The sequence below is a fragment of the Narcine bancroftii genome, chromosome 6 (assembly GCF_036971445.1).
Source record: "Narcine bancroftii isolate sNarBan1 chromosome 6, sNarBan1.hap1, whole genome shotgun sequence".
In the NCBI taxonomy this organism is placed as follows: Eukaryota; Metazoa; Chordata; class Chondrichthyes; order Torpediniformes; family Narcinidae; genus Narcine; species Narcine bancroftii.
The window spans coordinates 163,140,100-163,167,697 of record NC_091474.1 but is presented as its reverse complement, the minus strand read 5'-3'; the positions used below and the strand labels follow the sequence as shown (position 1 = coordinate 163,167,697).

General features: G+C 40.7%; 1 protein-coding gene and 1 pseudogene across 2 annotated transcripts in view; both read left to right on the top strand.

Moving 5' to 3' along the window:
• LOC138736863 (isoleucine--tRNA ligase, cytoplasmic pseudogene) overlaps window positions 1–2,986 on the top strand; it is a 101,670-nt pseudogene extending 98,684 nt beyond the window's left edge.
• Window positions 1–27,598, top strand: part of LOC138737645 (kinesin-like protein KIF3C) — a 186,638-nt gene that overhangs the window by 110,534 nt on the left and 48,506 nt on the right. The window lies entirely within an intron of this gene.

Genomic DNA, 27,598 nt, shown 5'->3' with positions numbered 1-27,598 from the left:
TACCGATGTAACATAGAGCTCTACATCCGAACACTGTACCTCTCTCCTGGGATCCATTTCACGCTGAGTCCTGGTGTCCTTCCTGTAGGTAGGCTCCAAAACTTGAACTTTTGGAAAATGTAGTTTTTTGATGATCTGTTGTCGTTTTTTTTTGCTCTCTTCCACCAATTGTACCATCATAAGTTAAATTAACAGCACTGAAATTATCTAAACTTTTAAAGAATTTTAACGGGCATTTCTAGACAAAACAATAAGGAGAGGACTGGAAGGCACGTCTGATCCTTACGCCATCTTGCCACGCCCCCCCCCCCCCCCCCATCATTTTATATTTAAGTGGAACCCTGTTTCATTACAAAGATATAATGTACCGATTTTAAAACATTTGTTAGAGATTTGGACTAAAAGGAACTCCTTGATAGGTACGAAAGGTAAAATATCGGTTCATGCTCCAATATATCAAAATAAATTGATACCTTTTTCGGTGAATAATAGATTTTGAAAGGAATGGCCGATTAAAGGAATAAAATTGTTGCAGGATTGTTTTGAAGAAGGTCAATTTCTGTCTTTTAATCAACTTGGAGAGAAATTTGGAATTTCTTTGTGTTCTATCAAATTAGAGCACTAGTGAAAGATAATTTTGGAAGAGAAATGAAAATCCCTAGGTTAACAAAATTTGAATTTTTGGTTTCTCATTCACAAAATAGGGGTTTTATTTCTGAGATGTCTACATTGTTACAAGATACTATGGATAAAATAAATTTAGATAAATCTAGGATTAAATGGGAAAGTGATTTAATTTGTGATATTGAACAGGTTGATTGGGAGATTGTGTCTTGATGGAGTGATTAAATTGCTTAATGTAAGGTATAGTATGGTTAATTATAATTTTTTGCATCAGTTTTATTTGACCCCTGAGAAATTGAAAAAATATGGATTTAGAAATTCAGAAGTGTGTTTTTGATGTGGATCATGTGTACAGACATTTTTACATTCAGTTTGGTTTTGTAATAAGGTTCAAACATTTTGGCAAAAAATTAGGGAATTTCTTCAAAAATTGTTTAAAATTAATTTTTTATTAGATTCAAATTTTTTTTGTTGGGTTGTACTGTCATATTTAATGATTTGGGGTTAGACAAGTTTCAGATAGCTTTTATTTGTTTAGCATTGGCTGTAGCATGTAAATGTGTGAGAATTTCATGGAAGGATGATGTTGAGGTAAATGTAGCTCATTGGTATAATGAGTTGAAATCTTGCATTTATATGGAAAAAATAACATCTAGTTTGTATGATAATTATAATTTCTTTATTAAGATGTGGTCTCCTTATTTGAAATGTATGGGTTCAGTAATATCTTAAATGACTGAATGTGGGTTTTTTTACTATGTTTTTTGTATGCTCCCCTTGCAGGATTTTTTGAGGTTGGGGTTAATTGTAGTTCTTCTTTCTGATTTTTATATTATGTACTCTTTTTTGAACTAAAATTTGAAAAAAAGAATTACCCAGATCCAATTCACATTGTTAACATCTCGGGTGCAGATGCATTGAGGCTGTACCTTATTAATTCCCCTGTTGTAAGAGTAGAAAATTTACAGTTTAAAGAAGGAGTGAGGGATGTTCTCAAGGACATCTTCCTACCTTGGTACAATGCATGCAGATTCCTTATTAAGAATATGCAGAGATTGCAGAAGGAAAAGGGTATTCAATTTCTTTTCTATGAAAGTACAGTTGAGGACAGTGACAACAACATGACTAAATGGATGCTTTCCCTGATCCAATTTTTCAAAGCAGAAATGGAGGCATGCAGACTCTACACTGTGGTGCCCAGACAAGTCAAATTTGTGGACATACAATGTGTTCATGTGAATGAATCATAGAAGGTCAAAGGGTGAAAATAGTACTGAGAATTGCAAAGGAGCTTTGGAAACTTTGCTGTCTTATTCAACGTGATCCGGCTTATGGCACCCTTTACACCATTTATCACTGAACTCGTACCTCATGCTCCCACAAATAAGGGAATCAGTTATTGATAAATGTACAGAGGCAACAGTCACCCAAATATGATCAGTTATTGAGCTTGGAAGGGTGATACGAATCAGAAAGACCCTTTCTGTTAAGTTCCCTTTGAAATAAGCTCTGGTTATTCATCAGGATTTAGAAGGACTGAAAGAAATCAGATCCCTGGAAAAATATATTTTGAAGTAACTAAATGTTCACCAACTGACATTATCCACAGGTAGACAAGTATGGTATTCAATAAAGAGCAGAACCAGATCACATGGTCTGGGGAAAGCACTTGAAGGAAGCATTTAAGCCTGTTACTGTAGCTATCAAGGGACTTCAGAGTTTCCAGTTGGAGGAGTTCCAAAAAGTAGGCACCATAGTTGTGGAGGGAAATGAACTTCATGAGGAAGATCAGTTTGAAGCCTATTCTGATGTCTAAGCTTTGGTTCTTTTATATTTCACACGTGATCAATCAATGTTGGATGAAGGAGTTGGACAAGAGGTGATAAATCGTATCCAAAAGCTTTTTTTAAAAAAAAAGTCCCATCTTGTGCCCTCAGATGAAATCACAATTTGTTATAGTTCCCAACCAACGGGAGAAATTTGGGTAACATTATTTAGTATGTCACTGATTTGATGTTGGGAACAGTGAAAGCCTCTCTGAAGACCAATCGTGCAACAAATTCTGCTGAAGTGATCATACAAGAAAGAATACAGTTGAAAAGTTTGAATCTTGATTTGACTCTTGTGAAAGCCACCTCAAGATGCTGGTTCTCAACCTTTGGGCCCAATCTGTGTATCTTTCAATGTCAATATTTCTGTGAATGGAAAAAAAGTAAGACAGTGTTACATTACCAGAAAATCCAAGGGAATTGTACATCATGTTCTGATCAAGGCCAAAACTGGCTTTTTGAACCGACCCATCAAAGAAGTCTGCCTTCTACAGAAGCCCAAAACTGGCTTTATTTTACAAGCTCAAAGCTGACCTTATTTTGTTGTTTTATTTGGACTTTTCCCCTTGTCCACTTGAGATGACACACCTTAATGATCCAGAGTGACCGAAAATTACTCTTTGTCAAGGCTGTGCTCGTAAGCCCTCGCCTTGTGAAGAATGAAGAAAGATCTACATAATATTGCAATTTACTGTATCTGATTGTTATTTATAATTTTGTAATTATTATTTCATACATAATAATTAGGGGCGGGTATTGTATAAGCCAAAGGCGTGTTGTTGATTGACTTTGGTTTGGCTGTGGGCATCGACGGTGTCCCGGGTTCCAGCGGCTGTGCGCGTTCTAGTTCTTCCAATGCACACATGCACATGCGTGAGGATTTTTGCACTGTTGAGTCGTTAGTCCATATTGACTGGAATGGCAGGATAGACAGTGAGTAAGTAGGGCTGTATGTCACGTTAGCGAGGAAGTTACTGTTACCACTTCTTTTGTGTTCACTAATAAACAGTTTAAAATACATCTTTGTTATGAATTTATTTGAACGTGTTACAGTAAATAGCCGACTGAGCGTATTTTTTATGGATAGTAGTTGCCACAATCGCCTTCCCTTGTTCTATTTGTATCTTTTCCTTTTGCACACAGTTGGAGAAGTGGGTTCAATATAAAGCTGCCTCAGTTCTCCATGAAATCCAAAGAATACCCTTTTCCAAGCTATACTTTATTCCAAGATGTGAAGTTGGACAATATGATTCAGTCCAAACTCAATGTGATTTTAGGTCATCCCTTTGACACCCTTTTGTGTGTGCACTTTCTAGCTGTGGTCACTGGATAGAGCATCCATGTGGCTGTTCACCTCAGCAATAAGTATACTGTTTAGGATACTGTTGGGGGGACGATCTACCAGGAACAAGTTGTAGTGGTCGCGTCTCTGGCACAGACTGGCCCCCTCTGCTCAGAAGGGAAAAGGCAAGAAGTGGAGAGCTGTGGTGATTGGGGACTTGTTGGTTAGGAGATCAGATAGGAGGTTCTGTGAACGAGATCAAGGGTCCTGGATGGTATGTTGCCTCCCAGGTGCCAGAGTCAGGGACATCTCTGGTTGAATTCACGACATTCTGGAGGGGGAGGGTGAGCAACCAAATATCGTGGTCCATATGGGGACCAATCATAGACAGGAGGAGTAATGAGGTCCTGAAGAGGGAATATAGGGAGTTAGGAAAGAAATTAAAAAGCAGGGCCTCTAGGATGGTCACCTCGGGATTGCTGTCTGTGCCATGCGCCAAAGAGGGTAGGAATGGAAAGTTGTGTCAGATGAATGCGTGGTTGAAGAGTTGATGGAGGGGGAGGAGTTCAGATTTGTGGATCATTGGGATCTGTTCTGGGGAAGGTCTGACCTGTGCAAAAAGGACAGGCTGCACCTGAACTGGAGAGGGACCAGTATCCTGGCAGGCAGGTTTGAGAGCTGTTGGGGAGAGTTTAAGTTAGTTTGACAGTGGAGTGGGAACCAGAATGAGAGTGCAGAGAATAGGTTAGAAGGTCAAAAGTTTGATGCAATGTGTTCTGAGTTTGTGAGGAAGGACAGGCAGGGTTTGACGTGTCTGTTTTAATGCTAGGAGTATGAGGAATAAAGGTGATAGAGCATGGATTAGTAAATGGAACTATGATGTAATGTTCATTTCAGAGACTTGACTGGAGGAAGGGCAGGATTAGCTGATGCAGGAACTGGGTTTAAATGTTTTAAAAGGAATAGAATGGGTGAGCATTTTGGAGAGAGTACAGCTAAGGATCAGGATAAAATCAGACAAAATAGACATATGTTAAATTGGGGAAGAGATCATTACAATGGTATGAGGCAGGAACTAGTGAGAGAAAATTCCAGCTTTTCAAAGGTGAAAGTACAGAACTAATTTGGTGGAAGTTTTGGGGCTACTTGTGCTTGGTTCAGGGTAGGTTTTTCCCACTGGGACAGGAAAAGGATAGTAGAAAAAGGGAACCATGGTTGATAAAACATGGATAGCTAGTCAAGAGGAAGAAGGAAGTATACATTAGATATAGGAAATAGGAAGGGCTCATGAGAAGTTTATGGTAGCCAAGAAGGAGCTTAAGAAAGGACATAGAAGAGCTCATAGGGGGCATGAGAAGGCCTTGGCTTGCAGCATTTAAGGCATTCTCTGTAAATGTGGAGAGCAGAAGGATGATGAGAATGAAGGTGGGGCCACTAAAGGCTAATGGAGGCAACATGTGCCTGGATTGGGGAGGTCCTAAATTAATATTTTGCTTCAGTATTCACAAGAGAAAAGGACCTGGATCAGGGTGAGATGGGAATAGGACAGACTTGTGTGTTGGATAATGTTGAGATTAAGGAAGAGGAAGTCTCGGATCTTCTTAAAAACATTAAGATTGATAAGTCCCCGGGGCCAGATGTAATATAGCCCAGATTACTGTGGGAAGTGAGGGAAGAGATAGCTAGAGCAGTGGCTATGATCTTTAAGTCCTCTTTGGTCACAGGGGAAGTGCCAGAGGATTAGAGAATGGCAAATGCGGTCCCTTTGTTTAAAAAAGGTAAGAGGGAGAATCCTGGGAATTATAGACCGGTGATTCTTACGTCAGTGGTGTGTAAACTAATGGAAAGGATTCTTAACGATAAGATCAATGAACATTTGGGGAAGTACAGTCTGCTTGTATGAGAGACTGAGAGACTTGTTCAGAAAGTCATGAGGCATGGGATCCGTGGAGTCTTGGTTGTGTGGATAGAATATTGGGTTGTATGTAGAAAGCAGAGAGTAATAGTGGAAGGTAAGTATTCTGCCTGAGATCAATGACTAGTGGAGTTCTGCAAGGATCTGCTCTGGGTCCCCTGCTCTTTGTGATTTAAAAAAAAAATATATATATATATATATATATATATATATATATATATATATTTATATATTTGGAGGAATTGTGGATGGTGCTGAAGATTGTCGTAAGTTACAAAAGGAAATAGGATGCAGAGTTGGGTGGAAAAGAGCTATCTGAGGGTCCAAATCCATACATCGCTCAAGGTTGCTGCGCAGGTTGATAAGATAGTTAAGAAGTGTTATAGGATGTTGGGCTTCATTAATAAGGGGATTGAATTAGAGTTGAGAGGCCATGTTGCAACTTTACAAATCTCTGGTGAGACCATACTTGGAGTATTGTGTTCAGTTCTGGTCATCTGATTATAGGAAGGATGTGGAAGCTCTGGAAAGGGTGCAGAGGAGATTTACCAGTATGTTGCCTGGATTGGCAAGTAAGTCTTATGAGGCAAGGTTAGCAGAGCTGGGACATTTCTCTTTGGAGCACATAAGGATGAGAGGAGAGTTAATATAGGTCTACAAGATTATGAAGTGCATAGATAGGATGGACAGCCTAGGATCCCAGCGAAGGATCAGCAAACACCAGAGGAGACATGTATGAAGTGAAGGGAGGAAATTTTAAAGGAGACATTAGGAGTGTTTTTTTTTACATGGAGAGTTGTGGGTGCCTAGAATCCTTGCCAGTTATTGTGGTGGAGGCTGAAACACTGGAGGCATTTTAGAGACTTTTAGACAGGCCCAATGGAAGGATTTAGTATTTTTTAAGGAACATATGGGTCAGCACAACATCGAGGGCTGAAGGGGCCTTCACTGTGCTATGATGTTCTATTTTCTATGTTCTATGAGCAGTGGGCTTCATGGCTGATTTGTTTTCTTCTGCACAGGTTGGGGACCATTGAAATAAATCTGTTAGTCTCTTTTCCCAATCTGCTCAGCATTTCCCCTGGTAATATTAGTTATTGTCATCATGTGTCAGAGTTAAGTAAAAACATAATGCTGGTGAAACTCAGCAAGTCTGTGCACTTTAAATTTCAGATTTATTGTCAGAACATACATGTCATCACATACAACCCTGAGATTCCTTTATTCTGTGGGGTGGCAGAATTAGTACAAATTGGAAGGGCAAAAAAATAAACTACACACACCGTAAGCGTAAGCAAACAAAACATTGTAAACCGATAATGAATGTAAATTGTGCATTTCATAGAGAACAAAAAGAAAAACAATGATTTGGACAGGTAAAAGTCCTTAAATGACTCTCTGATTGAGTTTGTGGTTGAGGAGTCTGATGGTGGAGGGGTAGAAGCTGTTTCTGAACCTGGTGGTGTGAGTCTTGCAACACCTATACCTCTTTCTTGATGGCAGCAGCGAGAACAGGGTGTGTGCTGTGTGATGTGGGTCTTTGATGATTACTGCCACTCTCCATCAGCAGCGTTCCCTGTTGATGTATTCAATAGTGGTGAGGGTTTTGCCTGTATATATAGAAAAGAAAAACATACATAACCAACGTTTCAGCCTTGAGCCCTTCCTTCATCAAGGCACGGACAAAATGTGGGCTGTTCACTGAACTGCTGAGTTTCTCCACCATTGTGGTTTTGCTTGAACAACAGTGTCTGCAGACTTTTATTTTATTTTGTGTCAGAGTTAAACCTGATCAGGTTGTTTGTCTACCACAATATGATGTAGTTTACCACTGGAACATTGAAAGTACCAGTTACCCTTTCAGGTACATACAAGTTCAAGTCTAACATTTGCATTCGCCCTGAGTAGAAATGGTGTTATTTTACTCACAATCATTATTTTTTTGGTGTGAAGTGAGAAGAGTGTCAGCCTCAGTTCGTTGATGCTCAGCCAATCAATAATCTTTGACCCTTTGTTTATTTCACTTGAGAAGCACAAGGAAAAATCCACTGCCTGTTATATTCCAGACTGAGAAATAATTTGTTGTTTCAGTACCCTCTTGATTCCTTATCTTAGGAGGTAGGAATAAAGATTGGAATTCTGGACCAAGAACAAATCACTCTAATATTTAGGATTGTTCCATCTATTTTGAACAAAATACATTTAATTAGAACTGACAAAATTCTGCATATTTATTAAAAAAAAGTAATTTGAGCAAGAGCCATTGGAGAAAAATAGTGATTTTTAAAATGCCTCCTCACTTCACATGTGATTGAGTGAAAAAAAATTACTGCTGAATAAATTAGAAATCTTTCAATAAATGATGCGGTTGCAGAAAGTCATGCATGTTGGGAAATCCCTAATGCAGAAGGGATCATTGGTATGCAGTTCATTTGTGTGTAGTTCTTTGATTTGTTGTGTGATTCGGTTTTTAGTTGACTGGATTATGTGTTTGATTTTGCTGTTGAATCTTCAGCTTTTATTATATGCCCAGCATCCGGGACAGAGCCGTGATGAATCCAAGGCTTTACCCACAAATCATGAGTAATGTAATTTATTCAGCATTAGGGGTCAAAATTGGTGACTATTCAGCAGAAGGCACGTATTGGGAACTGCTTCCTTAATTTTAATCAGGAGCATGTCTTGAATCAAGTTGGAAGTGTGGGACGATAAGATTTGTAACTTCACTGAGAAATTGTCTGAGATATTTAGTGCATTTAAATATAGTAATTCTTTCAAATTGTATTTACAGTACTGAAAGTTCCAAAAAAGCTTTCTTTTGTCTTAGACATTTATAACTTTAGAATGATCTCCCACTCTCCCACTCTCCCAACTAGATCAGATTCCTGTTGGTGTAATTATGAGTTTTCACTCCTATTTAAAGTCTGAAGCATAATCTAAAGTGTTCCTCCAGCATTATAAATTATTACATTCTATAGATATTTCAGGCCCAGTTGCATTTGATGAGAGTAGAGAGAGAGAGAGAGAAAAACAGGGTAATGTTAGAGAACTGATTTTATGCCCAAATTGTAGTATGCCATGATTGTAACACAAATATCATCTCTGGAGACCAATTCTAAATAAAGGTTTTGGTCCAGTTGCTTTTGTCACAAGATAATGATGTCTCGAGGAATTCCTAACAAGGGGCTCAGCCCAAAACCTTGGTTACCCTTTCATCTGATGGATGCTGCAGGATCAGATGCGTTTCTCCAGCACGTTTGTGGATTGCACTTGATGCCAGCATGTGTAGATTTTCTATGTGGAGTAGAGCAACACAGAGTAGGTCAACATGATTCACATCTGGGAAGAATCCACAGTAGAAGACCACATAATGCCAAGTACCTCAACCAAAATGATACTGCAGAGCTGATCTCTGTATATCGAGTGTGTACATGTGTTCCCTTTTCTGGGACCAAAGAGGGGACAAGTGCAACTGGAATACAACACAAAAAAAAGTGCTGGAGAAACTCAGCAGGTCAGACAGCATCAAGCATCATATTTTGTCTATGATGACAGTCTCAGACAAAACTTTTAATTTTCCTAGTCATTAAAATGAATTTATTTAATTTTAAGGAAATTTTGGAAAAATTACTCATTTTATATTATTAATTTTCATGCCAATAGGGATTTTCTGTGTAAAGAATTTGTGGTGAAGATCCCTGACTTTGGAAGGGGTCGTGCGGGTACCTCTGCCCGTGGAGAACAGGAACAAGGAAGGATACCATGTGAAAAAAGGCAGCAAGCAGAAAGATATCATGAGGTGCAATTAGCGTGTATACAGTTTCCCTTTCACAGAAACAATAAAGAGATGCCCATCTAGCATTGATCATAATATTTGGGGCATCATATGCTTACATCCAAGTTGTGAATGTGAAGAAATTTCCACAGTGTATTTAAACCCTTGTCTGTTTCAACCATTTTGCTATAGACTCATGGAGGTCCTTCTTTCAACAGAGTTTTGCCTGGTGTTAGGCACTTGAGTTATGAGCAGAAACAAGAGACTGGGCCAAATGCTAAAGGATTAACATGGAATAGTGCTTTAGTTGGCATGGAAGTAGTGGGCTGAATAGCCTCTTTCCCATGAAGATGATATCATTCATCTGGTGCTAGTTTCCTGTGCTTGTGAATTTGATTTCTGATGACATGAGATGAATTCTCAGATTTTACTGAGATTTCGTGGTGATGGTCCTAGTCAATGTGAATAAAGGAAACTTGGACTTACTTGCCCTCTGGTTGGCTGATGATAGAATAACGCAGTCATTCTCAACCTTCTTTTGGCAGGACTCTTCTCAAAGTTTATGGGCCCCTTTTCCTGTGAAGCAGCCAGGTTTTGGTTTCTTCCATACTTCTCTCCTACTGACTACATTAAAAAAAAACCATTAAAATATTTGTTTAGCGAGGTGAAAAGAAAACAAGACTTTCACTTAAATGTGCTGTGGCCCCCATTGAGAATGGCTGGAATAATGGTCAGAAATCTTGCCAGCAGGTGGTTGCCTTGATCACCATTGAACCATGTGCTAAGATTGGAGTTAACTCAAGCAGATCCCAAGAAGCAAAACTGTAAAGTGCTGGTGTGATCCTGAATATCAGGATCTGCATGGTATACTTAGGAGGGATCCACTACATCGTACCCCAATGACAAAGCAGTTGAAAACTGGAGGAATGTTATCAATGATATAATTATCTAATATCGTGACTAAATGTATTCAGTATCACAAATATGTTAATACAGTCTAGTTATTATTAAAACTGAGGTAAAATATAGAATAGACTTGTAATAGTTTTCAGTTTATGATTCATCCAATTGTACAAGAACAACTGGAAGAAACAACGTTCTCCAGTCCTTGGTACAAAAACGTGCAAACACACAACCAGCCATACACACATACAGACAAATGATACATATGCAACACAAGGCTGGTTGCCTTGCCTGCCTCAGTCTTCTCAGGGATTGCAGTCGATGTTGTGCCTTCCTGATAAGTGAAGAGATGTGTGTCCAGGACTGGTCACTTTTTAAATGGACTTCAAGGAACTTGAAGCTTGCTACTCTCACCACTACTGAGCTACTAATGTGTAGTGAAGGGTGGTAATCCTTGGTCCTCCTGAAGTCCACAATCATCTCCTTTGTCTTGTCCATGTTGACACTCAGGCTGTTATTCTCACGACATTTGGGATTTTCCACCTCTTCTCTGAAGTATGACTCAACATTGTTGCTGATGAGACCAATTATCTGTACTGTCGTGTCATCTCTAAATTTGACGACTCTGTTAGATCTGGGTCTGGAGTTGCAGTTCCAGGTCAGTATCATGAACAGGAGTGGGCTGAGTGCACAGCCCTGAGGTGTGCCAGTGCTCAGCATTCCGCTGCCGACCCATTCAGATTGTGATCTCTTTGTTTGGAAGTCCAGAATCCAGTAACAGAGAAGGGCGTTGAGAACAGCTTCTTACCAGCTACTGAGGAATGATAGTATTAAACGCCAAGCTGAAGTTGATGAGCAGCAGGTTGGAAAATGATGCATCATTCTCCAGCTAGGTCAGGATAAAGTGGAGAAACAGGGCTATAGTATCATCAGTGGAATGGTTCTGTCTGTGGGCAAATTGAAATGGGTCTAGTGTCTCTGGGAGGTGTACTTTGATGTGTTCCATCACCAGACACTTGAAGCATTTCATAATGTTGGAGGTTCTGACTACAATCCCTGCTCCTGCCCAGGAGACCACTCTGCTTAACTCTAGGACAAAGGATTCTTCCAAATGCTTGCAGCTGGGAGACCGTGCACACAGTTGGTAAACCAAGTACAGCGGAGGGTAAAGAAGAAATGGAAAGAGAGAGAGGAGGGAGTTACCTGAAACGAAGACAATCGTCGTTCATGCCCTTTGTTTTAAGGGCTGGCCCTTGCACCTAATTTTTCCCCATGCGCTGCCTGACCCACCAATTTCCTCTAGTTGCTCACTGATGGCTCGAAATTTCAGCCTGTTTCTCTGAGCTGACATCCAGTAGTTCAGTGCTGGTCCTCCTGACTGGTTCTGAGCTCTGTTATTACCAAACTGGAGACAACAGAGCGTCTGTTTTGGGGTTTTTTGGTCTTGTTCCGATAACTGGGGAAAAAAACAATAATCCAACAACATCTGGTCCCAAGCATTTTGGATACGAGGAAGTATACTCTATCAGTACTTCCAGAGATACAGCCCAATCCACCAACATGTGACTGACCTCGATGTTTTTCTCTCATTTCGAGAATCATTTATCCACTCTCATACCATCTCATCCATGTGGCCTTTGCCTCTACCGATGCATCCATAAAATGATTCACAGAGGCTGTAATATTACCAAAGGAAAGCTGCTGACCTCAAGTGCAACCTCAAGCAGTCCTCAAAAGTTTTGCTCAAGCTTCAGCCTGTACCATCTCAGCCTGATCATCATCCTGGACTGGTTGGATGGCGAGAGTGCTGGGAGGAATGAATGTCACCATGAGGGGAACGAGAGCTTTATCCCCCATGAGGCCAGTGACATACTTCCCGAGGCTGTTTCCCAGTGTTCTGTTTGTGGGTTGTTGGACTGCAGTAATGTCCCAAAGGCAGAAGTTTTTGCTTCTACCCATCTGCATGTGTGTCCTGACCTGCTTAACCTCAATGTTCCTTTAAGTTCCTCTGTACATTAGATTCATCGTCACTCATAATCTTGAATTTAAAATTCTCTACGTAATCCTTTAGACCTTTAATTACCTCGCCCTACACTATTGTTGAAATTTTCTCCATCCTGTGCCCTCCTGCTGTGAAAATTCTTTCTTTATCTCCAGGCCTTCTTGAGCACCCTTCTGTCCCATTGTGAATGGCAGCTTCCTGTTCTCAAAAAAAAACAATTTTCTGCTTTAAAAAAGGCAAAGTTAAAGAAGGTCATATGGTTGTGGCAGATAGGAGTAAAAACTTTGAGATTTTAGCATGAGAGGGGAGAGGCTTAAGAGGGTCCTGAGGAGCAACTTTTTCACTGAGACAGTAGTCTGTTTCTGCAATGAGCTGCCAGAGAAAACCATAGAAGTTGGCATAATTATGGCATCCAAAGGACATTTTGACAAGTATATAGATAAGAAGGGTTTCACAGCATATGGACTAAATATAGGCAAATGGGATTAGCCAATTTAGTAGGCACGGACGAATTGGGCCAGAAGGCCTGTTTAGTGCTCTATGACCCTAGGATTCTAATCCAGAGCAATGATGTCTCCAGACTGAGCTTGGATGGCAGAAGTGTGAGCTACCACCTGCAGTAGTGAGACAGTTTATGAAAGCTGTTCTTGTCGTGTTAGAAGCTGTCTCTCTCTGATCTTGCTCTGACCTCCTTCTGGACCTCCCTTAACCTGTCTCTACACCTCTCCCATATCCTCTCACCCTTCAGCATCTCCCCAGATTACTCCATCCCTGCCCTCCCCCCCCACCACCCGATATCACTCCTAAGGTTATTAGCCTTGACAAAGGATCCAGACCCAAGACATTGGCTGACCATTTCTGACCAGGGATTCTGCATGACCAACTGATTCTCTCACTGTTGCTCAAGATTCCATCATCTGCAGCTTTTGTATTTCTGATTCATCAGCCATTGTATATTGCTTCATGGTGATTTCCAGTATTTGTTTGGTGCAAAGTTTACACATCTATACAGGAGTTTGACAATGATGAATCTAGCAGAAGTGGGATGAGAGAAGGATAGTGGAAGGTGCAGTGAATAGAGATATGGGTGTTGGTGCAGGTGAAATCAATAAACTTGCACTGCACCCATAACCTTAGAACTCTTGCACCAACCTAACTTTGAAACGTTAAATCATCTCAACTGAGTAAATTCTAAATGAAATACCCAAAAGACATAATGGGAATATTTTCATCAAGGATTGTAGCATTTCAAGAAAATAGCTCACCAGCTCTGTCCCAAGGATGATTAGGGATGGAAAATAAATGCTGGATTTGCTGGTCAAGGCCATATTCCATAAATAAATAAACTTAAAGCACAGGTTTTATTCACAACAGACAAGCATTGGTCCAAAACAATGCACCTTGCCTTGATGGTAAGAGGCACTGATGCATACAATTTCGGGACACCAACTGATGCCTGCAGCAGGGAGCAACATTGCTAGCACTTATTGCTGCCTCAACCATCTATAAAAAAAACAGGCAGCATAACTTAAACATGCCTCCTCTCACAAAATGAACAAGTTCTTAGTGCACGTGCGCGCACACACACACGTACACACAATTAAAATTATCTAGCCTGAAACTGTATGAAATGAAGTGAATAGAGTAGCCTACAAATTCTTTAACTTGGATTTCTTTTGCTGCAAGTAATTTTTAAAAGGAAGTACAAGTAATTTGTCTCTGTCAAGGAGTCTGCTGAAATCATTTGTTGGTGACCTTATGAAAATGCAGATTTTGTTTGCAATAAGTCTTTGTGGAGGCTGATAAGGTCTGCTTCCACAATTAATAATTTATTGTAATGTTTCTGTGTTGCAGTGAACATAATTGATGAGGGATTTACCCACAAAAATTATATTTCAAGGAAAAAAAATGTCATATTGCAGTTTATTTCATACTGTTGAAATATTCATTTATTGAATGACCTTGCATCTTTATGACCACCTGCATTGATTATTCTCATAGTGTTAAATCATTTCATACTGGCTCTGTTCTTAATCCGAAGATTCATCTGGAAGCATTTTTCTGCAAGGCTCATCACTGGGGGAAAAAAAGGTTGCTTGTTCCAGGTCACTGGAACCTCCGTATTGACGGTATCAGCAACAACCAGTCCTTCCTCTCCAGTGTTGATTTCATGTGATTTCTCCTGCCCAATATTTATTTTCCTATCAACATCACTATCATTATCTTCCTGCTGTTTATGGGACCTGGTCGCATGCAAATTGACATGTATTTTGTATGTGACAACATGGACTCCACTCAAGAATTACTTCTTTGCAAATTGCTATGGGACCTCCTTAGGCTCTAAAAAGCCTCTAGAAAGGAAGAATGTTTTTTGTATATTGTCAGGATTGATCAGATAGCCATTATTTTTAACTTCCTGTTGCATTCTGGAGAATGTTTGTTTTGAGTAAGGATTGGCTCATTATGACCAGCCCTCTTATTTTCACAATTTGTATCACCTCTTGTTCATACTGTCTCAGGAGGGGCATAATGGCACATCTTGCATTGAATCAACCAACAAAATACCACAGTAAAGCAAAATGACTCAATATTTCTTGAGTGGTGGTACTAAATTTTTTGCACTTTAATAGATGATACAAAAATAAATTACTTGACCAACAACGAAGGAACCAATTTTCAACAGTTGATGTGAGGCTTTGCCCATGAAAATTGGGGCAGCCATTTGGATTGTGCTTCATTAATGCTGAAGCATTTTTATTAATATCCATTAAGGATGTAGAATAGTTCAGTGGATGAACACGCCCTTTGGACCACTGTGTGCGCAGACCATGATGCCAATTTTAAGTCATCTCATATGCCTATACTTAGTCAATATCCCTTCAGTGCCTGCCACTCATGTGCATCAAGAAAATGCTTCTTCTTATGAATGAAAGGAAACCCAAAAACTGTGATAGACTCAGAACGAGGGGAGAGAAAGAGGTAAAACAAACAAAAAATTGAGCATGAATAAAATGGCCAATAATTGATTTGCACTTCATTAAATTGGGAAGATTTGTACCTCAAGGCAGATTGAGTAAATTACCAAATGCAAAGCATTGAAAGACAGACCTGTAGCCAAGACACTGAGACACTACTGACTAAACACATCTTTGGACTACGACCATCTGTGAACTTCTATTATTATTATTATTTTATTTTCCTCTTGTGTGTTGTTACCTGTTGTATGTTTTATGCCCCAGATAAGCTGCAGCAAACAAGACATGAAATCATTCAGATTCGAAGTCAGTTCATAGAACCACACAGTATGAAAATTAGCTTTGTGGAACATCAAGCACCCAAAATGTACAAATTTAATTTTTATTCCATCTTGGTCCCATTAACTTCCATCTTTTCTCTCTTTGACTCCCAGATGCTGTGTCTCACCTGCACACTCGGGCCAGTTTGTAGTGGCTAATTAACCTGATGTCATTGCGATATAGGAAGATTGTATGGAACTCACAAATATGAGCTGTAAATAATGTTAATGTTGATGACGATATTAATGATATTGACAATTGTTGGAGTTTGAATGGAAAAACTATTAATAAAATATTTTTAAAAAGAGGTGAGCCCAAAGCTGAGGCACATCCAATGACAAGTGGATGGGCACAGATAAAAATAATAATTATGATTCAATCTATAAATGCCAAACATCTGCTTGCTTCCCACAAATTCAAATATTTAGCAAGAGAAAAATATGATAATGTTAACATGAGTTCTGAGTTTTTGCTGCTTATTTGAGAAATTTCGCACATTGACAATTATGCATAAATCGAGCAGCACTTCATTCGTCGACTCAGTCATAACATTCCCACCCAGATGCAAAGGTCTGGGCCCTTCTCATAGCTCGTGATGCTGCCTTCAGGATAGGGTGTTGGGTGGCACTAAGATCAGCCAGGGCTGAACTCTCCAGATAGCTGTGTGAAATGAGGTGCATGTTCCAAGGGATCACGTCAATCTTGTGAATTAAGGGCAATGACACCTCCCTTTGGGCTTGATGAGAAGAACAGGATGATGCCAAAGAAAACTCCGTTCCCCCTAATGAACTAGCCCCCTGCATTGCTGCGGTTGAGGTGAGGAAACCCCTATCCAAGGTGAACGCACACAAGGCGGCGGGACTAGACAACACATCTTGTAGGGTACTGAAGGACTGCACAGACTAATTGATGGAGATCTTCATGGACATCTTCAACACCTCACTACTGCAGACAATCATTCCCACAGAGTTCAAGACAGCCCCCGTCATCCTGGTATCCAAGAGCGTGACTGCAGGCCTCAATGATTCCCGCCCCGTGGCAGTGACTCTCCAGATAGCTGTGTGAAATGAGGTGCATGTTCCAAGGGATCACGTCAATCTTGTGAATTAAGGGCAATGACACCTCCCTTTGGGCTTGATGAGAAGAACAGGATGATGCCAAAGAAAATGAAATGCTTCCAGCGTCTGGTGCTGGAATGCATCAAAGCGCACCTCCCAGAGACGCTGGATCCATTTGACTTTGCCTATAGAAGGAACCATTCCACAGACGATGCTATAGCCTTGTCACTTCACTCCATCCTAGCCCACCTGGATAACGATGCCTCGTAAGCCAGACTGCTTTTCATTGACTTTATTTCGTTGTTTAACATGATCATTCCCTTGAGGCTGGTGGAGAAGCTGTCCTTGATGGGACTCAAACACTCCTCTCTGTAATTGGATCCTGGACTGAAAGACCACAGTCCGTACAGGTTGGTAGCAGAATATCGAGCACAGTCACACTGAGCACTGCTGCACCTCAGGGCTGTATCCTCATCCTGCTCCTGTTCATGCTAGTGACCCAGGAATGTATCACCAGATGATACAACAGTATTTGGCCTCATCAGCAAAAACAATGAGTCGCACTACAGAGAAGAGGTGGAAAGTCTCGTGAAATGGTGCAAGAGTAACAACCTGAGTCTCAACATGGACTTCCGGAGGACCAGGAATGACCACCCTCCACTACACATCAACAATTCTGTAGTGTGGAGAGCACCAAGTTCCTTAGAGTTCACTTAGTGACCTATTGTGGACACTCAACATTTCTTCTTTTGTCAGGAAGGCACAACAGCAATTGCACTTCCTGACAATATTGAAGTGGGCAACCTTCTATAGTAGGCCTTCTATCGAGAGTCCTGGCTAGCTGCATCAGTGTTGTACAGTTGCTGTGGAGAAATGGATTGGAGGTCAATATACAGAACCATAAAAGTGGCAGAGGGGATCACTGGAGTCTCCCTCTCCCAGTGACGTATCGAGGGAAAATAGTGCCTATGGCAAGCACTGTAATTGCATCCCCCCCCATATTAAAACTTACTTCAACCTTTGACCCCGCAACCATCCCTTGCTGCTGCCACGCCATCCACTTTATCTTCTCTACCTGTCCTTGCCTCCTCCTCTCTCTGTGACGTGCTCCTCATCCTCTCATTCCTTCTGCCCCGCATCTAGGGGAAGGGAGCGACGCACCATATGCCGTGCTTATGTGTGTGGTTGGTGGTTGCCGACTCACGCTCCTCCCCCCCCACTAGAGTCCCTTGCATCCCAAAGTGTGCCACTTCTGCCGACACTCAGTGCCCGTCGCGAGTCAATGAGACGTGGGGTCCTTTATGATGTCAGTGCCTGCCGTCCCCCACTATGCAGAATCGTTCATGAAAAGAATGCGCGCTGTTGGTCTGTTGTTGCAGTGGTCCACGAGTTAAAATTTCCCATTTATTTATTTTGCCTTTTTGCTTTACAATTTGTGTACCTGGCCATTACATGAATGGGGCAAGGAAGTTGCCCAGTACATGAAATGAGCAGCAGGTACACAAATTGTCAAAATGGCCCTGCTCCACAGAGTGAAGTTCACTGATCAAGCTGGCAGAAAACAAATGGGCCCTGCTCAGTACAGGATCCACTAAATCCCCAGTAGTACAGGTGTCACAAAAACATCAACAAGATCCTGTTTTATTTGCTTTTCATGATATTCCAGCAACCTCAAGTACTGATCTATATCAGACCTGTACCAGCATTAGGATTTTCATTTCAAGTTTGTTCCCCCCCCACTGAAGAAAAGTCTGTAAATCATGGAGCAAAAACAAATTGCTGGAGGAACTCAGTGGGTCATGCAGTAAATTCTGAAATTATGTATTTAAATTATGCCAGGGAGCATTGATTCCAGACAAGGTGCTCTTCTGGAATTCCTTTCTCAACTTGAGTGGCAGGATTAACCCCTTGGAATAAATGGATTCAGCTCCATCAAAATAAGAACAGACATTTCAAACAGTCTCTGCATTCACATCTATAAGCTACAAAATTTAAAAAAAAAATGAAGATTCAAATACAACTAAATTCAAGTTTAATAGAGAGAAACAACATTGCATTTAGATTAATTTTCCTATTTTAATGAACAAATTATGGTCCTGATGCAAATTGGTCTATGATGTGATCAAAGTCTGTTTTTTCAGTTTCTCCAATCAGCAGAGCAAGATCAGAGTCTGCCTTGACACATGGAGTCTCCAAAATACGGAAATATTAGTTTTAACTTGCTGAATGATTGGTCACAGCTGGAAATGGAAACTTCAATGGTTTGCATTATCTGAATAGCAATGTGAAGAATATGGAAGATGTTCTCATCTCCATACTAAACAATAAATTAGACAAGCTCTTCAGGTCTTGATATTTTTATGTTGGCTTGCCTTGATAGTAACATTCTGCAGTCCAAAATGTCTTTATATAGCTGCTGTCCATCAACATCAGAGCTGCACAAATGTTTGCACTTTTTTTAGGTTGTTACTGTCAGCCCAGTAACACAGTCCCTCGACATTGAGAAGGAACCCAAACTTGGCATCAGTGTCGTGCAAATGAGCAAATCTTTTATTCATTTCTCTGTGAAGACGATCAAGTGTTATCTTCATGACTCTTTCCATTTCCTCCTTTCCTGTCAACCCAGCATCTCTCGAGTTCTCATCAGTCATTTGTTTCTTTCGTCTCTGAAGTCTTTCAACTTCAATATTCCATTCTTGACAGAGGCCAAGTCCTTCTTCAAGTGATTCACTCACCAATGCTTCTCTTTTATCATCAAAATTATCTTGGAGGGCTTTCAAATCCAAGGCAGCATCATGGAAGTTCATGCTAGGATCCTGCAGCTTCTTTTGAATACAGTCAATGTTCCAAAATCCTAGCAAACCCAGAAAATCCTAACTCACTTCTTGTTTCACTGGTCTCGTTTTCATTGTCTATCATGTCCTGGAGAACTTGAATTATCTCCTCAAGGTACTTGTTGATGGGCTCACTGCTTCTGCCCTTGAACTCCACCTGGTTTTGCACTCCAACTTAACAACCACAGGCACGGCGTTTTTGAGTTTTTAACCAGTGCTGTGTTGAACGAGACAAAAACACATAGAGAGCTTCTGTAGTTCCAAAAAACGTGATTCATCATTATATCCTGCTTGGCTGCATGTACACCCACCAAGTTGAGTTAGTGATTGTTGCAATTAACAAACATTGCTAGGTTGTTTTTCTCACTTATTCTTTGATAAGCACCACTCTGTGTCCAGCCATCACAGCAGCGTTGTCATAGCTCTGAGACCAATAATCTTGTCGCTCCATTTCACCCTTCTCTCGCTGCTTCAAAATGTCTTCAACCAAGCTCTCTGTTTTCCTTTCAAAAATCAACATCCACATACCTCACTACTTCTAACATCTGCTCACACTGTGCCTGAACAGGAATCTAGTCGAACATGAGACCATAGTATTTGGCTTTACGAATGCTTCTCAATGAACTCTGGCAAACAGAGTTTGGATGAATTCATTCAGGACACACGGTGAAAGAGAAGACGTGGATCTAGGATGACTTTCCACAATGAGTGAGATGTTCTTTTATGAAAGGATCAAAGATGGCCAGTAGTTTCAGTAAGCTAAGGAAATTTCCCACATTGGAGTCATCATCGAGCTGAAATAATTGTGTCTTCGCAAAGCCAGGTTCTGAGTTATAAGGAATTTTATGCAGTGAAGGATTTTTGACAAGATAACACACCACTTCTACTTTTCCTTCTCAATCTGTGACTGAAATAATGCATCAATAATTCCTCTGTTTCCAGCTAAATTTCTTTCTGAATTTTGTGAATCTAAGTTTCCACTGTGTGAAGCACTCCTGATTATTCTCAGCATTTTCATGAATACTAATCCTTTCCACTGGTTGAATCCACTTTCCTGCTCCAAGTAGCATTGGTGGTCTGACCGGGAAGAGAGAAGATAACAGATACAAAATTAAGACCTTTTAGAAGGGGAATAGACCAGCCACTTCACCATGACCATTTCCCAATTTCCTCTTGAACTATGTCTTGTTCATTGATGTTTTTTGGTAGAAAAGACCCCTCACTGTTCTTGAAATGCTTCGAACCAATATTTATTATTTCTGTTCTTAACGCGTTAGGCAAAATTGAGTTTCCAGTATCCTTGTCGAACTTCAGAAGTCCAATGTCATGCTGTTCAATCACTTCTGGTATGACATTTTGAGGATCTTTGACACCATCCAGATCACTAGATTCAGTGTATTTGGGTTCAATCTTGACAGATAAAATCTTGTCAATAAACTCACCATCATCTTCGCCTCCTATCATGCCCACATTCTCTGTGGCAGCCTTGCTCTTAATCTGGTCTTACTCGGATTTATCTGACTTGACTACCTCCTTGGCTTGTGACACTTTTGTACTTAATCCACCTTTGAATACAAACTTGTAGCAGGTGCAGGTAACTCTATGGAATGTGTCAAACTACTTGCTCCAGGCTTTTCAAAGAAGGGCATGAAGAACTTGCTCAACTTCTTGGCTTCCTCTGACTTTCACCTCTTCCGTCCTTCAGCTTCACTTTCCTTCTTTGTGAAGAAATGTTTCAAGATTGGATGGGAGGGCATCGGTGCAGTGAGCGGTCAGGCTTGGGAGTTAGATGTCGGGCAGCGCTGCAGCGGGGCCAGGATCAGCGTTGGGCTCGGGAGTTCAATATCGAGTAGGTGAGGTGAAGACAGTGGCACCCCCTTCAAGTGGTGCCCAGGATACATACCCTGACTGCCATACCCTAGATATGCATCTGCCCTCATCAATGTGATCTACTGGGATCATTGTCTGAAGATGGCATGGAAAATCATTGAGGACCCCTTCTACCCTGTACATATCATCTTTCAGCTGCTCCCTTTGGGGAAGAGATGCAAGAGTATCAAGGCCCGCACCACAAGGCTGCGGAACAGCTTCTTCCCATGGGCAGTGAAAATGCTCAATGACCAAAGAAACTGCTCAGCTTAACCATCCAAGACTCTCATTTTCACAAAGCAAAATCTATTTATTTATTTATTTATTTATTTATAAATATGTTACTTGTTCTGCACATGTATAAATTGTCTGTGTTTGTGTTTTATGTCTGGTTGTGTGTCTGGATGTTTTGCATCAAGGACCAGAGAATACTGTTTTGTTGGTTTGTGTTTGTACAATCAACTTGATTTCATCAGACCCACCATATTTGTTCATTCATCAAGTAGTTGATCTCACTGCAATGTTTTCCGAGAATCATTTGCTTTCAGCAGATTATCTTCACATTTAAATTTCTAGAGATTTCTGAAGATGATTCAAGATTCAATTTATTGTCATGTAATAAAGGCTGTAATATTTCATGGAATTTGATTTTTGTCACCAATGGCAGAAATTGCCTGAAGCTCCTCACAGTCAGAGAAGGAGAAGCAAAGGAGATCTCCATCAGAGTCACTGAGTGACCATGATTTGCCTCCAGCCAAACAGTCCAGTCCAAACCATCAACAGCACGAACTCCAGATCTGAATGTCTGACACGATCAGGAAGCCTCAGCACCCTCGGCATCCAAGTTCCGATAACTGGTACCCCTTCAGCTAGTCTTGAGCCAGTATCCAGCAGTCCACTGCTCAGTGTGAATTCCTTGATTGCAGTTGCCAGCATTCTGCAGCCTGTGAGGATTATTCACCTTGAGTCGCCAACAGCCTGTCTACTGCCTGTGTGTTTCTTCAATGGCAGAACCCCTCACTGGTCCACTACCATGGTCACCATCTTGTGGGTCATCTCTGCATCTCCTTCACAAATAGAGGGTGATCTCCCCATTTTCTGGTGCCCTGTACAAGTCGTCTGCGACCCCTTGTGGCTGTGACCATCAAAGGTGCTGCCATCTTGGGCCCATTGAGCATCAAATTGCCCAAAGAAGTGGGTTTTACTGCTTCACCGGTTTATTGGGTTCATCCTCTATTTCTTGCCCTGTTGAATTTCATTGACAGTTATTTTTCAAGATATTACAGAAAAAAATAAACATTGATTCCAAAATGTGTCACAACTTGCTCTGTGTGACATGTGAACTCAAGCCAAAATAATTAATTAGTAGAAAGACGGCAACCTGCTTCATTCCCCAGCCCTGAATCTGATCCCATTGCTCAAAAATGAACTCAGCTTCTGGAATATCAATGATCTCTCAAAATACTAGTTCTGTTGTGTCATGTCCACACTTTGCGAAGATATCGGACAAGCACTCAGACCTCACAATATTGTTACCCAACAGGATGAGACGATTAGTCTCAATTTGTCTTTTATTCTCTAACTACCACATATTTTTTGCCAATTTTTTAAAAAAGATCAATTGATTGGTTTGGATTCTCACAGATATGTAAAAATAATCTTCCACTATCAATTCTTAATTAAGATATTAGGAGGCTCAAACCATGGATTTTAGTTTTCTAAACCCTTTCCAGGTCAGTTAATCAGCATTGAGAGAGCACGAACCTCGGATATGGTCAGGGCAAAGTCGATAGATTTTAATATTTTTTTCTCTGAAGCTCTGCATTGAAAATTAATGATAGATCGCTCACTCTGGCATTGACTGAGCTTATGAGACCTGAGAATTCGATTGGCCTGCAGAATATCTGTGGGGACCAGTATAATTCTGTGGCCAACCCAGGCATGTATCAGATTTTTCCAGGGAATTCCCTATTGATATAACTGGTGGAGGCAGGACCGTGGCAAAAAAAAAACCTCTTGGTTTGTGTGACAAGGTTCGCTTCTTAGTGAGTGAAAAAAAACCCCAGAATTCAGCAGTTTAACATTCCGCACAGAATTTCACAGTTTCAAGGTTACCTGCCTTTTTATTTGCTATCTCATCATATAATATGGTGTTCAGAAAATATAATAGTACTCTTTGACCATTGAATTCAGTCCTATTCTTGACCCCCATTATCAAAATAGAGTTATAGAACCATAGAATGCAACAGCACAGAAAACTGACCATTTAGCCCTTCTAGTCTGTGCTGACCATATTTCACTGGTCCATTGATCTGTTCCCATTCCATAACCCTCCAGACTTCTCCATCCATTTTTCTATCCACTATATTCTTGAAACAAGATCAAGCCCGCATTCACAACACCAGATGGCAGCTCATTCTGCATCCCACCACTCTGCATGAAGAATTTTCCCTTGATGTTCCCCCTAAACTTTTCCCCTTTCAGCTTAAAACTATGGACCTCTCACATTTGTCTCCCCCACTCAAAGTGGAAAAAGCCTACTTGCATCACTCTGTTTCTAGCTTTCATAATCTTGTAAACCTTTGTTATGTTGGCAAGGTAACCATACCCCTATGATCAGAAGCCACATCCAACTGCCCATTATCCCCAGGCACCACCCAGCCTCTCCAGCTTGCCAATCAGATGTATGCCCACACACCAGCCAAAGCATGCCCTGCCATTGGTCAGCCCCACACATCCCAGACCCTTCTCAGCCAGAGCGGAGTATTTAAACTGGACTACACTATTGTTCAGTCTCTATTGCCACAGGGTGAAAGCCTTGCATTTGCTCTGGGTTGTTGTCGCCATGGTGATGCCATCCAGAAGAGCTCACATGTAAGGCACTTGAAACCTTTAAGCAGACGGGGGGGATCACTGTATTCGTACTCGGGTTATTGGCTCAAGAGCCACAGCTCTCCTCATGCCTGTGGGTAGCCCAAGTCTGGCAAAACCCCTGAGAGTTGCTACCCCCACCCCCCCACCCCCACTTCCCGGTGGTTAGTATCTGAGGCTGGGTTAGTGTTCGTATAATTTCCATGTCACTGACCCCCTCCCTACTGTCAGGCCCTAGTCTGGGTGCTAGCCAATGTGCATGTTAACTATCGTTAACCTTTAAGGGGTGAGTGTGTGTGCGTGTGCGCTGCTTCTATTCTAAGTAGCTTAATGCCTTGCTAGGTATCTGTCTAATTAATTGTGTCTACTCAGGACTGCACCAGAGTCTTTACCTGTGTTCTGTGTACAACAAACCATATTTTTGTTGCCTTTCCCACTGTGTCTGGATTTGCTTCTTGCTGTGCCCCAAACAAACAGAACAACCTCTTTCAAATTTCCCCTCATTCTTCTTCACTCCAAGGAATAAAGTCCTAACCTGTTTAATCTTTCCCTGTAACTCAACTCCTGAAGGCCTTACAACATCCCAGTAAATTTTCTCTGCACTGTTTCTATCTTATTTATATCCTTCCTGTTTCGATCATTGGCTTTTTGGGGTTCTCATTCTATTATTCTGACAATATCACTGAAAAATTCATGATTAATGAAATGGAAATTGGTTAAAATAAAGCACTCATAAACCAAAATGTAAGTGCAATACACAACTGGCAGAAGGAACTCAATGGGTTTAGCCGAATCAGTTGGGGAGAAAAGGAATTGTCAATTTTTTTCGGTCAAAATCCTTCATAAAGAAGGATTCCTTTCACCTTTGCCCACCATGTATACACACACACACACACACACACACACACACACACACACACACACACACACACACACACACACATATACACACACACACACGTGTGTGTAGATATATATATGTGTGTGTGTGTATATATATATATAGAATAAATATAACATATATATATTATATATATATATATATATGTATATATAAATATATATATATATATTATATATATATTTTTAAAATATATATATATATGAGTTCCTTCCGCCAATTGTTTTCTTGCTCCAGATTCCAACATCTGCGGTTTCTTGCATCTCCACAATGTAAGTGTATCTATTTACATTTCATGTGGACGTCTTCAGTGGTTCATATCTAACCTTCTCTTTCCAAGCAACATGCTCACTCTGTATTGTGCCAGGATTTCTTGCCTTTTTCCTTGACACAGATTATCAATCTTCATCACTGCTGGTGAGGCCATGTAATTGCACTGAAATTAATTTTCTTTACAATTGTACAGAGTTACAATATGGGAATATTTTTGACTTTCTTTTGGGTTGTGAGCTGTTCCGATGACTCTGACCTGCAATCTCATTTCAAAAAACATATCCCTGACTCCCTGAGTTTTGCACAATGAAAGGTCATTAGGTGTCTTTTGAAAAGAAAACATTTCAACATATCTTGGTTTAAATTTACCTTGTTTTCTGATCCATTTTAAAATGAACCCTGTGCTTCATACTCCAACCAGCTAGATTAATGTGTTAACATTTTATAAATTTATATCACAGAACTCTTGCATTATAAATCACAGTAATCACATCAGTGATGGAAGCTGCTTGTGCAAACAAACATAGTGGCATGAAAATATCATGGTTTTGATCCTCTTGGCTCCTGAGCTAACGCTACAGGGGAGATTCCTGCTGAATCACAAATCCACACTGTTCAATTGCAACTCCATTTTCTCATCCCATTACACATGAAGACTCCATTTGCTTTGCATTGTCTGCATTTGCACATGAAATTAGATGAATAATAAGTTTCTGAAAACAGTAAAGAATTATTTCACACATTTTGGTTAACGTCCATGTGTCAATTTTTTCCATTCACAATGAAAACAAAGAGGTCTCAGCGAGTGTTGGCAGGTTTTTGTTCTGGTTATATCAGGCTGCATCAGCTAGCAGGAGCAGACAGCAGTAGTACAGAGGCAGCTTTAAATGTGAAGGTGTGCGTGAGAATCCACAGAAGTCTTTTGGGAAATAATTCCTTGAAATTTCATATTATTGCATAAATTACTAATTCATCAGTGATTATTTTGGATCTATTTAGTCACCTGATGTATAATTTATTGGAACCATCTTGATGAACAAAAAAACTACTAGTATTTATATCAGAATATAATTTGTATTTTTTAAAAATTATTTTATCAGGGTTACCATCCATCATTTTCTCTATTAAAAAGCAGTAGAGCTCAACAAAGGAGAAACAAATCTCATCCAGTATTCATGACTCCAGGGATGTCATTAGTAAGGTCATCATAATCTCCTGTGTACTGTGTTCTCTGGAAAGTCTGAATTGGCTTGGCTCTTTGTTTTAAATATTAAACAATGTCGCATATCTCCTTTGTGCAAGGTTAACAGTTGTCTCAGAGAAATTTATGACTCTACCAGTAAAATTAACTTTGTGTAGAAATCTTTCATAACCCAACCTTCCTCATTTAGTCCTTGGAATCTGAGTTTCTTTCACTTGTTTTCCTATGGATTTCCAAATGGAAGTGAAAACAGAAAACCCTGGAAGCACCAAAGGAAGGAGAAACTGAGTTCGTGTTCTGCTGAAGGATAATGGCAGTCTCTTCAATCTGAGGCGCCTGCAAGCTCACACCAAGACACAAGAGCAACTTGTCCTTGAACTACTCTTTGCAGACGATGCCGCTTTAGTTGCCCATTCAGAGCCAGCTCTCCAGCGCATGACGTCCTGTTTTGTGGAAACTGCCAAAATGTTTGGCCTGGAAGTCAGCCTGAAGAAAACTGAGGTCCTCCATCAGCCAGCTCCCCACCATGACTACCAGCCCCCCCACATCTCCATCGGGCACACAGAACTCAAAACGGTCAACCAGTTTACCTACCTCGGCTGCACCATTTCATCTGATGCAAGGATCAACAAAGAAATAGACAACAGACTCGCCAAGGCAAATAGCGCCTTTGGAAGACTACACAAAAGAGTCTGAAAAAACTATCACCTGAAGAAACACACGAAGATCAGCGTGTACAGAGCCTTTGTCATACCCACCCTCCTGTTCGGCTCTGAATCATGGGTCCTCTACCGGCATCACCTACGGTTCCTAGAACGCTTCCATCAGCGCTGTCTCCACTCCATCCTCAACATTCATTGGAATGACTTCATCACCAACATCGAAGTACTCAAGCTGGCAGAGTCCGCAAGCATCAAATCCATGCTGCTGAAGACCCAACTGCGCTGGGTGGATCACGTCTCCAG